This window comes from Notamacropus eugenii, chromosome 4 (assembly GCF_028372415.1).
Source record: "Notamacropus eugenii isolate mMacEug1 chromosome 4, mMacEug1.pri_v2, whole genome shotgun sequence".
NCBI lineage: Eukaryota > Metazoa > Chordata > Mammalia > Diprotodontia > Macropodidae > Notamacropus > Notamacropus eugenii.
This window is the reverse complement of record NC_092875.1, coordinates 243053770-243068441: the sequence shown is the minus strand read 5'-3', so window position 1 is coordinate 243068441 and position 14672 is coordinate 243053770.

Here is a 14672-nt window from a genome sequence, read left to right as displayed (position 1 = left end):
TTGAACTCTGGAATATCATATACCAAGCCCTCTGAGCCCTTAATGTAGAAGCTGCTAGATCTTGTGTTAACCTGATTGTGTTTCCACAGTGGTAGAATTGTTTCTTGAAATATTTTCTCCTTGACCTGGAAACTCTGGAATTAGTTTTCTTTTTAGTATTTCTTTCCAGAGGCAGTTGGTGGAGTCTTTGCATTTCTATTTTATCCTCTGGTTCTAGAATATCAAAGCAGTTTTCCTAGGTAATTTCTTGAAAGATGATGCCTAGGCTCGTTTTTTGATTATGGCTTTCAGGTACTCCAATGATTTTTAAATTGTTTCTCTTGGATCTGTTTTCCAGGTCAGTTGTTTTTCCAATGAGATATTTTACATTGCTATTTTTTTCATTCCTTTAGTTTTGTTTTATATTTCCTTGATTTTTCATAAAGTCATTAGCTTCCACCTGCTCCCTTCTAATCTTTAAGGAATTCTTTTATTCAGTGAGCTTTTGGACCTCCTTTTCCATCTGACCGATTCTGTTTCTTAGGGCATTCTTCTCATTGGCTTTTTGGATCTCTTTTGCCATTTGGGTTAGCCTATTTTTTAAGGTGGTATTTTCTTCAGCACTTTTTGGATTTCCTTTTGCAAGACATTGACTTGGTTTTCATGATTTTCTTGAATCACTCTCATTTCTCTTTCCTGGTTTCCATCTCCTTCTCTTACTTGATTTTCAAAATCCTTTTGAACTCTTTCATGGCCTGAGACTAATTCATATTTTTCTTGAAGGCTTTGGATGTAGGAGCTTTGACTTTGTTGTCTTCTGTTTGTATATATTGATCTTCCTTGTCATCAAAGTAAGATTCTGTAGTCTGATTCTTGTTCCATTATTGGCTCATTGCCCCAGCCATTTCCTTGACTTTTGAGCTCTTTGTCAAGGTAGTTCTCTACTTCTAGAGTGGGGGAGTGGTGTACTGTCAGCCACTTGATCCCCCCACAATCTATGGGCCTAGAGCTCCAGAAACAGCCTCTGCCTCTGCTGCCATGGGCTCCCCCCTCCCCCAGCCTGGATCTAGGTTTGGACTGTTCTACTCTCTCACACTGGTCAGACAGTTTTTTCCACTGACTTTCCAATTTTCCTTTGTATTTTGGGGTTGTGAATTCTAGAAACCACCACAGGTGTCAGAGATTCTGTCCCTCTAAGGCATGCTCAGATACCATCCATGGTTGCACTGCCTAGTACAGCACAATAGACACTTTCAGTAGACGTTCTAGGCTGTCTTGGGCTGGAGATGTGCTTCACTCCATCGTTCAGTGGGTTCTGCAGCTCCAGAATTTGTTTAGTCTTTATTTACAGGTGTTTGGCTGGGCTTGGGGTTAGAGTTCTTGCAAGTCTCTATTTCATGATCTTGAGAATTATTTTCTTCAGTGAGTCTTTGCACCTCTTTTTTTTTCAATTTGACTAATTCTACTTTTTAAGGAATTATTTTCTTCAATGAACTTTTATACCTCCTTTTCCATTTGATGTATTCTGATTTTAAAGGAATTGCTTCCTTAGTGAGCTTTTCTGCTTCTTTTACATTTGGGCAATTCACCTTTTTAAGGTGATATTTCCTTCAGCATTTTTTAGTGCTTCCTTTGTCAAGCTGTTAATTGTCTTTTCATAATTTTCTTGTATTACTCATTTCTTTTTCCAGTCTTTCTTCTACCACTCTAATTTCTTTCTTTCACTTTCCGAAATTTTTACTCTCCTTGGGGTGAATTAGTACTTTTCTCAGAGGCTTTGATTGTAGCTATTTTCACATTACTGTCTTCTTCCAAGTTTATTTCTTGGTCCTCCCTATCACCACAGTAGCTTCTGATGGCTATTGTTTTTTGTGTTTGTTCATTTTCCTAGCTTATTTCTTCACTTTGAATTTATGTTAAAGTTGGGCTCCGCTCACTTGGGGAGAGAAATGCATTGTGCCAGACTTTAGACTTTTTCATCCTACTCTTTTCAGAGCTACTTCTGGGGGTCTGCAAGTTTTCAGTGCTTCTAAGGTGGTGTTATCACCATAAAGTTGTGATCATTGCTCTCCTGGTCTTTGATATTATCTTTACCAAGAAGGGACCTTATTCCCCTGCAGCCACAAGTGCTAGAACTCATGTTGACCCTGGACTTGTGACCAGGGCCCCTCTTCTCTAACATGGAATTGTGACTTAGAACCACTTATGGTCAATAGATTTTATAATCAGCACCACCTGCACCTAGTGCCAGCTAAGAGTCCCTTGTGATCTCTTTTTGATAAATTGTCCAACCTTGTTACCACCTCTGAGCTGTGAGTTCCTGAATATGTTACTACTGTTAGGGCTGCTTCCAAGGCCCACAAGTGATGCTTCTGCCAGCTCTGGGTCTGTACCCATCCCAGTGCTATAGACTTCTCCTTTGGATCTTTTAAGTTCTACTAGGTTGGAAAAATGTCTCCCTTTGACCTATGGTTGGCTTTGCTATTACAAAATTTGATTTGAAGCATTGTTTTAAAGTTGTTCAGGAGAAAATGTCAGGAGTTCAGCTGGCCTGTCCTGCACCATCTTGGCTCTGCCATGCTATTAATTTTTATCAGTAATTTGGATGGAGGCATTTATAGCATGATCATCAAATTTTCAGAAGATATAAAAAACTGGGAGACTTTTTCTATATGTTTAACTGGTTGCAGGTGGAGAATGTTGAGAATGTTCTGTAGAAATCCAGGAAGATATATCCTGGAATACTTTAAAGACTGTTCTTACTGACCAGTTCCCCATTATATAAGAATGAATTGCCTTAGGAGATGTTGTTGTGGGTGTTCAGTTTTATGATCATGTCCATGTCTTCATGACCCCATGAAAGTCAGGATCTTTTATCCTCCACTATCTCCCAAAATCTGTCCAAGCTCATCTTGGTTTGTTTCATGACACCATCTATCTTATCCACTGCATTCCCACTTCCTTTTGCTTTCAATCGTTCCAATAATCAGGTTTTTTTCCCCAATGAGTCCTGTTTTCTCACAGTGACCAAAGTATATAAACTTGGACTTCAGTATTTTATTTTTCACCCTGAGTGAATTTAAGTATTGATTGTTTTACCCAATTTCACACAGGTAATAAGTGCTAGAGACAGGATACAAGCTCAGATTCTCTGACCCCAAAGATGCTGCTTTTTCTGTACCTAATAAAAAAATAGGTTGGACAATAAAATGTTAAATTAACTGAAAAAATATGACACCCTAAGTCGTACTTTTCTTAGGTCAAATAAGTTCTATGAATGAATCAGAAAGGAAATAACTCCACAGGATGAAAAATGATAGTCAATGCCATGAATCATCTCCTGTGCATCCACTCCACTTTGGAGACAACTGGATTAATGACCTCTAAGGTCTAAATCTAAATACAGTTTTGAATTTATAACCCCATGAACTATTTGTATCATTGATTTCAATTGAATAACAAAAAAAAAAACAATTGAGATTTTTTAATAATTTTCAAAGTACTTCACACAGATTCCCTTATTTGGACAATTGAATAGACAATGAATTTCATTGAAAGTTATTGAAAATGAGTTCCATTAAAACTATCTTTGTCCATACACCAATAATTTGGAGGTGAATTTTTTATTTCTTATTTAAAGATCCCCCACCCCCCAAAAGAAACCTACTATCATGAGGGTTTTGAATCCACTTTACCTGAACATCTTGTAATAGTGAGACTGACCCAATGACTAAAACATTTTAATCTTAGATGTGTCAGGTGAGCAGCCTGTGATTTTTTTACACTGTAGACACCACTCTCTTAATATATTAATGCATTCTAATGACTTCAAACACTGAAAGCTTTTTCTCTAAGATGTATATTCCACAGTAATATTACTACTCACTGTCTCTTTTGCTTTATGTTATCCTCAGCCTACTAATTTTCTTTTGTGAATGTGTTGAAGCTACTTGTAGGGTATACCTTGATTTTATGATATCAGACAGTTTAAGCAACTGGAGTTTGTTCTGAAAAGGACAACTAGGATGAGGAGCAAATCTGAAATCATGTAGTAGAGAATTGGGAATTTTTAATCTGCAGAAGAGAAACTTCCTGGGTGAATGCTAACTACTTTCAGATATTTGAAGTGACATTTTTTCCTAAGATTTAAATTTGTTTATTTATTTAATTTTAGTTTTCGACATTCAATTCCATGAGATTTTTAGTTCCAAATTTTCTCTCCATCATTCCCCTCCTCCACTCCAAGTTGGCATGCATTCTGATTTACCCCTTCCCTTAGTCTGCCCTCCTTTTTATCATTCTCCCCTCTTATCCCCTTCCCCTTTACTTTCTTGAAAGGCAAGATAGCTTTCTATACCTCATTACCTATATATCTTATTTCCCAGTTGCATGTAAAACAATTTTTAACATTTGTTCTGAAAACTTTGAGTTCTAAATTCCCTCTCTTCCTCCCTTCCCACACATTTCCATTGAGAAGACAAGCATTTTGATATAGGTTATATGTGTGTAGTTATGCCAGACACCTCCGTAATAGTCATGTTGTGAAAGACTAACTTTGTTTCCCTTGATCCTATCCCACCCTCCAATTATTCTATTTTCTCCTTTGACCCTGTCCCTTTTCTCAAATGTTTGCTTTTGATTACCACCTCCCCCAATCTGCCCTCCCTTCTACTATCCTCTATCTACCTCCCCATTATATTCCTGTAGGGTAAAATACCCAATTGAGTCTGTATGTTATTCCCTCCTTAAGCCAAATCTGATCAGAATAAGGTTCACTCATTCCTTCTCAAATCCTCCCTCTTTCTCTCCATTATGAAACCTTTTGCTTGTCTCTTTTATGTGAGATAATTAACCCATTCTATTCTTCCAATATATTCCTCTATCATCCCTAATTTTATTTTTAAATATTGTCCTTTCACATTCAACTAAACCTGTGCCCTGTATCTATCTGTCTGTCTGTCTGTCTGTTTATTTCCTCCAACTAGCCTAATATTGAGAAAGGTCTCATTAGTTACAAATATCATCTTTACATTTAGAAATGTAAACAGTTAAACTTTAGTAAGCCTTTTATGATTTTTCTTTCTTGTTTACCTTCTCATGCTTCTCTTGATTCTTGTATTCGAAAGTTTAATTTTCTCTTCAGTTCTTGTCTTTTCACCAAGAACCCTGGAAAGTCCTCTATTTCATTGCATGTAAATTTTTCCCCCTGAGGTATTATATTCAGTTTTGCTGGGAAGGTGATTCTTGATTTTACTCCTAGCTCCTCTGACCTCTGGAGTATCACATTCTTAGCCCTTTAATCCCTTAATGTAGAAACTACTAGATCTTGTGTTATCTTGATTGTATTTCTACAATACTTCAGTTGTTTCTTTTGGGCTGCTTGCAATATATTGTCCTTAACCTTGGGAATTCTGGAATTTGGCTACAATATTCCTCGGAGTTTTCCTTTTAGTATCTCTTTCCAGAGGTGATTGGTGAATTCTTTCTATTTCTATTTTACCCTCTGGTTCTAGAATCTCAGGGCAGTTTTCCTTGATAATTTCTTGAAAGATGATATCTAGGCTCTTTTTTTGATCATGGCTTTCATGTAGTCCCATAATTTTTAAATTGTGTCTCCTGGATCCATTTTCCAGGTCAGTGGTTTTTCCAATAAGATATTACAAATTGTCTTCTATTTTTTCATTCTTTTGGTTCTGTTTTATAATTTCTTGATTTCTCATGAAGTCATTAGCTTCCATCTGCTCCATTCTAATTTCAAAGGAATTATTTTCCTCAGTTAGACTTTGGACCTCCTTTTCCAACTAGCTAATTATTTTTAAGGCATTTTTCTCCTCATTGATTTTTTGGACTTCTTTTGTCATTTAGGTTAGCCTATTTTTAAAGTGGCATTTTCTTCAATATTTTTTGGGTCTCCATTAGCAAGCAATTAACTTGGTTTTCATGATTTTCTTGCATCACTCTCATTTTCCTTCCCAGTTTTCCCTCTACTTCGCTTACTTGATTTTCAAAATCCTTTTTGAGCTCTTCCATGACCTGCAACCAATGCATATTATTCTTGGAGGCTTTTGATGTAAGAGCTTTGACTCTGCTGTCTTCCTCTGATTGCATGCCCTGATCTTCCTTGTTCCAAAATAAGATTCTATAGTCTGAATTCTTTTATGATATCTACTTATCTTCCCAGCCAAATATTTGACTTTCTAAGTCTTTTTCAAGGTAGAACTCTGCTTCCAGTGGATGTGGGTGTGGGTGTACTGTGCTAGACTTCAGGGATTTTATATCAGCCACTTGATCCCCCACTCTCTATGGGTTCAGAGCCCTGAAAGGAGACTCTGCTGCTGCTTCTGCCACCCCCCAACATGCCCACCCACTGCCCTGGGGATGGGGCCAGACCTGACCCGACCACATCATTCCTCTTTCACTCTGGTTCCACAGAGTTTTCCTACTGACTTGTTGGGTTTAGAAGTCTGGAAACTGCCACAGCTGGCAATGATTCAGTCCCATGAAGTCTGCTCTGGCTGATCTGTGCTGGTGCATCCATGCCAGATTGTACTCCTCTCCCTGACTAGTAGGAAAGACCCTTCCTTTCAACTTTCCAAGTTGTCTTGGGCTGGGGATTTGTTCCACTCTGTAATTTTGTGGGTTCTGTAGCTCTAGAACTTGTTTAGAGTTATTTTTACATGTATTTGGAGGACTTTGAGGGAGAGCTCAGGGAAACTGCTGCTTTTACTCTGCCATATTGGCTCTGCCCCACTGTAATGATTTCTTGTAGCAGTTAGGTGACACATAGGATAGAATGCCTTATATTTCTGAGTTCAAATTCAGCCTCAGATACTCACTAGCTATGTGACCCTGTGCAAATCTCTTTACCCTGTTTACCTCAGTTTCCTCATTTGGAAAATGAGCTGGAGAAGGAAATGGCAAACCTTTCCAGTATCCTTGCCAAAAAATACCTCAGATGGAGTCAGAAAGAATCAGATATGGCTAAAATATGACTGTTCACACTGACAGCAATGTAGAAAATTGGTAAACTAGTTTTGTGTGGCTCAAAAAAGTTAGAATAATGAAAGAAAAGGACCTACAGGGACTGCAGATTTCAGCTCAACAAGTGGAATACTTCCTAACAATTGGAGTTGTAAAAAAAAATGAAGCAGGTTGCTTTGGGATATGGTGAGCTCACTATCATTTGATCTCTTCAGGCAGAGTCTGGATTACAACTTGTCAAGGATATTGCAGACAGTATTTCTGCAAAGGTATAGTTAAACAACATGAACTATGACGTCTCTCCCAGATCTAAAAATTGACAATAGAATCTGATCTATTCATTTTCAAGTTTTCCCTGAATCAAAAAATGGACCGAATAACAGAATTTCAAAGTTAGAAGAAAACTGTGAGGCTATTTAGGGCAACCCATGCTCAAAAAAGATGTCCTGCCACACTATGTCTAATCAATGTTCATTTAGTTTTTTTAGCAAGGAGGAAATCTGTTGCTTCTTTAGGCAACTTATTTTACTTTTGGATAGTTCTTAGTGTCTGCTGATTGCTTAAGTTTGAGATAAGCCTGGATCCTCCCCCAATCCCTGCATGAAAATGCACAGAGCATTCCTCTGCCTTCTCAAAGCCTACCACCTAAAACTGACATTACTGAGATTAAAAACAACAACAGTAATAAATGAATTTCAAGGACAATGTAAACACCACAGTATGCCAACTGGGAATTAATGTATCAGCTATTTTAAGATATATTGCCTCAGAAATCCCAGTTCTCATTTTGCCACAAGCTATTTCCAGTTTTCTCCTGAGGTATAATTAAATTCTCAAAAATTCTCAAAACAAAATTCATTCTAATTAAAAAAAAAAAACCTGTAACTTCCACATGACACATTTAAGAGGGGAATGATAGTTATGAAATTAGCCAACAAACTGTAAACTGTCACAGCTTAGATATGATTAGGAATCACTGGCAGAGGCATTAATCTATAAGAATTTTTTGCACAATGGAAATTGCTAGGTATAATTCAGTAGAAGTGAAGAGAATGATATTATCATGAACAGTTTAGTTTGTATGGTCTTTTTGAAAAGAAATGAAATTTTAATTTAGTTTTGTAAATTTGTTACTAAGTACCTCCTATATGCACTTTGCTTTATGATGGTGATACAGTTAAAACTAAGTCATCCTTTATCCTCAAGCAACTTGCACTCTACTCAAGATGGAGTCAAGAGGAAGTGCTCAAGAGGGAGCAGACATATGTAGTAATTGGTCTGAAGTTCAGTTGTTGGAGTCAGGTTCTGAAGGAAGCAGAAGGAATGGAGTTCAGATAAGAATGGTAAAAACATTTTTTGAGGGACTTAGAGGAGAAAATGAGATCATGAATACAGAGAGACTGATATGCCAAAGTTAAAATGAAGACAAATCTATGGTGAATCATCTCATTTGATCACATGGTAGCCCCCAATATTTATTTTCATTTTTAAATCTCCATAAAATGGTAAGTGAAATTATCTGTTGAGAATGACAGTGGAAAAATGGGAGCTTGATGTCATAAGAAAAGAGATCTAGAGTAGTTGTGGGAAAAATTCTAAAAGTAGATATGAACAAAAGGTCTTCAAGTCAGCATCAGAGGATCAAATTTAAGCTAGATGGCAAGTGTGCTAGAAGAAAAATTGTAGTTGTCAATCTAATAATATACATTCTCATGGTGTGTTTTAGCAAACATGTATAGGTAGGCTAGGATGCAATATTTCTTACCTTTAAGAGGATAGCTGCTAATACTGCTCTACAAAAGTGAATAGGATAACTGGTTGTGGTTATCTGAGTGGAATGACGAAGGATGATAACATACCTATTATTTTTCCTCTCACTGATTCCTGATTGATGGAGATAGAAGTGACTGCTGACCATAGAGCTTAACTGCTTCATTTCAGAGAAGTTAAATGACTTGACCAAGCTTTTAAGTATCTGAGGTGGGATTTGAATCCAAGTTTTTTTCACACTAAATCCATCATTCTATTGAAAATACAATGTTACTTCTCATGATATATTTCTAATTCAAGTAACAGAGTTCTCTCCTCTTACGGATTAAGATTCTTCTCACAGTTTAAACTGATCTAAGAAAGTTTTTGTACACAATTAAAATGATCCAGTTAATGTTCTCAATTTCCCTAAGTATTGTTGTCAGAAAGAAGCTGCTTCCAAAGCCTAAATGGTCATGGCATATCTGGTGTTATATGTGAAGTAAAAGAAGGATCAAAGCAAGAGAGGGTGGACAATAAACAGGCAAAGTTGGGCAGAGCAGAGATGATGCACTTATGAAAATGGGTAAGGGAAGATAAGTGAGTCCAGGTTGCCCTTAATCTGTCAGTCAATTAACATTAAGACTTAGACTTTTGTGATATGTCAGTGAAATATATGCAACTCCTTCTATAAATGTTATTATAAAATATATAAAATAAAATAAACAGAATTTTTAAAAAAGGAACATTTATTTAAATATATTTAACAAACCAAACCAAACTTCTCTCCCCCCAAATCAAACAAGTTCATAGGCCTTGGATTAAGAAATCCTACGTTAGATACATTTTATTCCCATCACATCCCTCTCCTAGAGAGCAGAAGCCCTCTATAAGGACAGGAGCCATGAATTATATAAAATTTATATTTCCACTCCCATTTCTAGCAAAGTACTCAATAAATATTTATTGCATTAAATTAAATTGAGCTAACAGAGGAGCTTTGTAGACTAAGTGAAGAGGAACAGTATGAAATTTTTGGGGAGTGAGTACCCCTATGCAGGGGAGTGGAAAGTTCTTGACCTTCTTTGGGGTTCAACACATTTTATTCTTGTGCATCCTACCTCTATAAATTTTACAAAAAATCAGAAGTGTACAAACTTTCCATTTTTTTTCATTCTTACTGTTTCATAATCTTTTCATTAAATTTCATTAATATGTTAACACAATCTTTTTGTATACATCATTATATGTATTTGTAATTGCAGAAATGTTTAGAATTTATTTTCCTTCTTTCTTTGCATTCCTATGTTTCATTTGTATTTTCAGGACTGGCAAGCAGCCATATCTATTGTGCTTCAGATGATTTAAGTGTGTAATAGAAATACTTGTTTTCATTATTATTTTATCACTTTTTCCTTCAAGCAGGTTTTCTCCAAGAAAGCAATATAGTAAAGAAGACTAATAAATGCCTTGTAATTTATCTTTTGGAATCTCAGTTTTTGTGATACTCATAAGAGTGATTTATTACTCTTATGTATGGATTGAAAGTAAGCATATGATTTAAATGTGTGCTTCTAATAAACTCATGACTCTTTAGGGACATTATCTTTTAGGAATACTCTAATATGAAGACTTTTCTATACAGAAGTCTGATAGAATATTCTTTTCCTGACTCTAAGTATTAGTAATAAAATAGAGAAAGATCTATGATGGAAATTTTAATGGAAATCTACCATTAATAGTAGCAAGTTGGGCTTGTAGTTAGGATGATGGCATGTAAAAATACTGCTCCTGGTGCTTATTATCTGTGTGATTCTGGACAAGTCAATTACTCTCTAGGTACCTGAGGCTCTTCACCAGGATTTATTCACTAAGTCCCTGGTAGGTTACAGTCTGCATTGGTTAATGCACTGAGTTTCCTAATCATAAATCCTTTGTGTATCACATATGTCTTCTATAGCTATTAAAATAAAGAGGAAGACATTGTAATGTTTTGTGTATTGGGGCTAATATCGCTCAAAGGTGTTGTAGTAATTGTATATTTTTATGCTTCTTGGTGGCGCATTAACTCCTTCAGCTTATAAGAATGTTGCTTGGCCCCAGCTTCTGGAATAAGAACTCATTGTTCGACAAAAATTGCTGGGAAAACCGGATAACAGTGTGGCGGAAATTAGGCATAGACCCATGCCTGACACCGTATGCAAGAATAAAGTCCAAATGGGTACATGATTTAGGCATAAAATTTGATACCATGAATAAACTGGAGGAGCAAGAAATAATATATTTATCAGATTTATGGAGAAGGGAAGAATTTTTGACTAAAGAAGAGATACAAAGCATTATGAAATGCAAGATGGATAATTTTGATTACATTAAACTGAAAAGTTTTTGCACAACCAAACCCAATGCAACCAAAATTCGGAGGGATGTAGTAAATTGGGAAAGAAATTTTACAGCTAAGCTTGGGGATAAAGGCCTCATTTCTAAAATACACAGAGAACTGACTCAAATGTATAACTATACAAGTCATTCCCCAACTGATAAATGGTCAAAGGATATGAACAGGCAATTTTCAGAGGAAGAAATTAAAGATATCTATAATCATATGAGAAAATGCTTTAAATCACTATTGATTAGAGAGATGCAAATTAAAACAACTCTGAGGTACCACATCACACCAATAAGATTGGCAAACATGACAGAACAAGAAAATGATAAATATTGGAGAGGATGTGGGAGAGTTGGAACACTAATTCATTGTTGGTGGAGCTGTGAGCTCATCCAACCATTCTGGAGAGTGGTTTGGAACTATGCCCAAAGGGCTACAAAATTTGCATACCCTTTGACCCAGCAATATTGCTACTAGGACTGTATCCCCAAGAGATCATAAAAATGGGAAAGGGTCCCCCATGTACAAAAATTTTTATAGCAGCACTCTTTGTAATTGCCAAAAACTGAAAATCAAGGGGATGCCCATCAATTGGGGAATGGCTGAATAGATTATGGTATATGAATATAATGGAGTACTATTGTGCCATAAGAAATGATGAACAAGAAGATTTCAGGGAGGCCTAGAAGGACCTATATGATCTGATGCTGAGTGAAAGGAGCAGAACCAGGAGAACTTTGTGCACAGCAATGACCATAGTGTGCGAGAGTTTTTTCTGGTAGACTTGGAACTTCATAATAACGCAAGAACTTATTTAAAAAAAAATCCCAATGGTGGTTTTCTAAGGCAAAATGCCTTCCACACTCAGAGAAAGAAATATGGAAGTCATTCGCAAAAAGAAAAAAAAAAGAATGTTGCTTGGTTTGTCAGTACTTTAGTAGCAATTTTCTAAAATACTTCTTGTGGCCCCAAAGAGGTAATACGTTGTACTTTCCCACATCCTCTTGGGATATGTTTTCATACATTTGGGAGTACTGTCACTTGGCAGAGTAATACCAAAGATTCACAAGATACCAAAATTGGTCACACATGCTATCTCCATCATAACCAGTATCAATGTAACTGACTATCTCCTGCAATCAGATTATTGGTTTATTCATTAGCTCTTGATTATTAAATTCCTATTCACATTTAAAGCCATATTAAATATCACTTTCTGAATGAAGACTTCCCAAATTCTTTCTTTTTCATCCTCCATTAGTATGATTGATGATATCCTTTCTCCCATAGACTTCATATGCTTCTTTTTCCTTCTCCTGAATGTATTGACAGTATATTATTATTTCTACTAATTATTTGTGTTTTTCCTATACTTAGCTCTCTGATAGCAGAGATTCTTTCTCATCCAAACTTTGTATTTTTGTTTTTTTGAGAACATAGTGGTATTCTCTATAAAAAGAAGGCACTTAAATATATATTGAACTTTTCAGCTTAATTTTGTTCTGCTTTAGTTTTGGCCACTCATGTAACAATGATTGCAATACATACAGATTATTATTCAGATGGTCTATTCATTTTCTATTACTTAACATTATTCTTGCTACATGACTGACTCGTGTTTTTTCACATGACAAATATCCTTTGGACAACATCTAGGGGTGTTATATTTGTTGGAATTTCTTAAATGCAAGTAGAATCATAAAATAACTGAATCTCAAAATTGTAAGGGACCTCAGAGTTCATCTAGTTCAACTTGTGCCTGTACAGAATCCTCTCAGCAATATTCCCAAGATATCATTATCAAACGTCTGTTAGAAGACCTTCCTTGATGGGGGACTGCTACCACTCAAGGTAAGAAGATGAATGTAATTGGAAATAAAAATATGAAAATGTTAAGTAAAACAGAGAATATGTTTCTGACAAGGTTTACAAAAGCTGTAAATCATTATCTAACCTCATTTTAAAAAGTGAGGAAAATCAAATTAGTAAACTTGAAAAGAGAATGGTTATTCACAAGAATTTATAATAAAAAAGGGAAAATAAGTGCCAGAAGCTAATACAGCTAATTTATGCCAATAAAATTAAAAACGTAGATGAAATGGATGACTATTCATAAAAATTCAACAAAGTTTGTCACTTTCCCTAGCATTTCTTTTCGTTAATTCCCTTGATATCTTGAACATTTTGTTCTTCCTGATGCATTTTGATATTATTTTTTCAAGGTCTAGAAAATAGTTTTTTGATAATTAGATTGGTATGGCATTGAATAAGTAAACTAATTTAGGCAGAATTGTCATTTTTATTGTATTAGCTCAGCCTACTCACCAGCAACTGATAATTTTTCTAATTATTTAGGTCTGACTTTATTTGTGAGAAAAGTGTTTTGTAACTGTGTTCTTATAGCTCCTGAGTTTGTATTGGCAAGTAGACCCCCAAATATTTTATAGTGCCTACAGTACCTTTAAATGGGATTTCTGTTTCTATCTCTTGGTGTTGGGGTCTGCTTGTAATATATAGAAATACTGATGATTTATGTGGATTTATTTTGAATTCTGCAACTTCGCCAAAGTTGTTTATTATTTCAAGTAGTTTATTACTTGGTTCTCTAGGATTTTCTAAGTATATCATCTACAAAGAGTGATAACTTAGTTTCTTCTTTGCCTATTCTAATTCCATCTATTTCTTTTTCTTCTCTTATTTGGTTTTGATTTTTAAATATTTTCTTTATTTAATTAAATTGTTTTCAGTTTTCAACAATCACTTCCACAAGTTTTAAATTTTCTTCCCCTTGCTCTTCCCTCCTTCCCTGAGATGGAATGAAAATCTTATAGGATTTCTACATATATATTTTTGTTAAACACATTTTCACATTAGCTATGTTGCATAGAAGAATTAAAATGAATGAAAGAAACCATGAGAAAAACAAAAACAAAACAAAACAAAACATAACATAACACAAGAGAAAATAGTCTGCTTCATTCTGTATTCTGAATCCACAGTTCTTTCTGTGAATGTGGATGGCATTTTGCCTCAAAAGTTCTTCGGGAATGTTTTAGGTCCTTGCATTGCTGTGAAGGGCTAAGTCTATCAGAAACAGTCCTTATATACTATGGCTGTTTCTTCTTCTGAAAACTGCCTGTTCATATCCTTTGAGCATTTATCAATTGGGGAATGACTTGTTTTCTTGGAAATTTGACTCAGTCCTCTATATATTTTAGAAATGAGGCCGTTATCACAGACGCTAGTTGTAAAAATTCTTCCCCAGTTTTCTGCTTCCCTCCTAATCTTGTTTGCATTGGGTTTGTTCATGCAAAAACTTTTCCATTTAATGCAATCAAAATTATCCATTTTGCACTTCATAATGTTCTCTGTCTCTTGTTTGGTCATAAATTTCTCCACTCTCCATAAATCTGACAAATACACTATTCCTTGCTCAAATAATTTGTTTATAGTATCAGCCCCTATACCTAGATTGTGTACCAATGTGAACTTTATTCTTGTGTACAGTGTCAGTCATTGGTCTATGTCCAGTTTCTGCCACACTATTATCTAATTTTCCCAGCAGTTTTTGTCA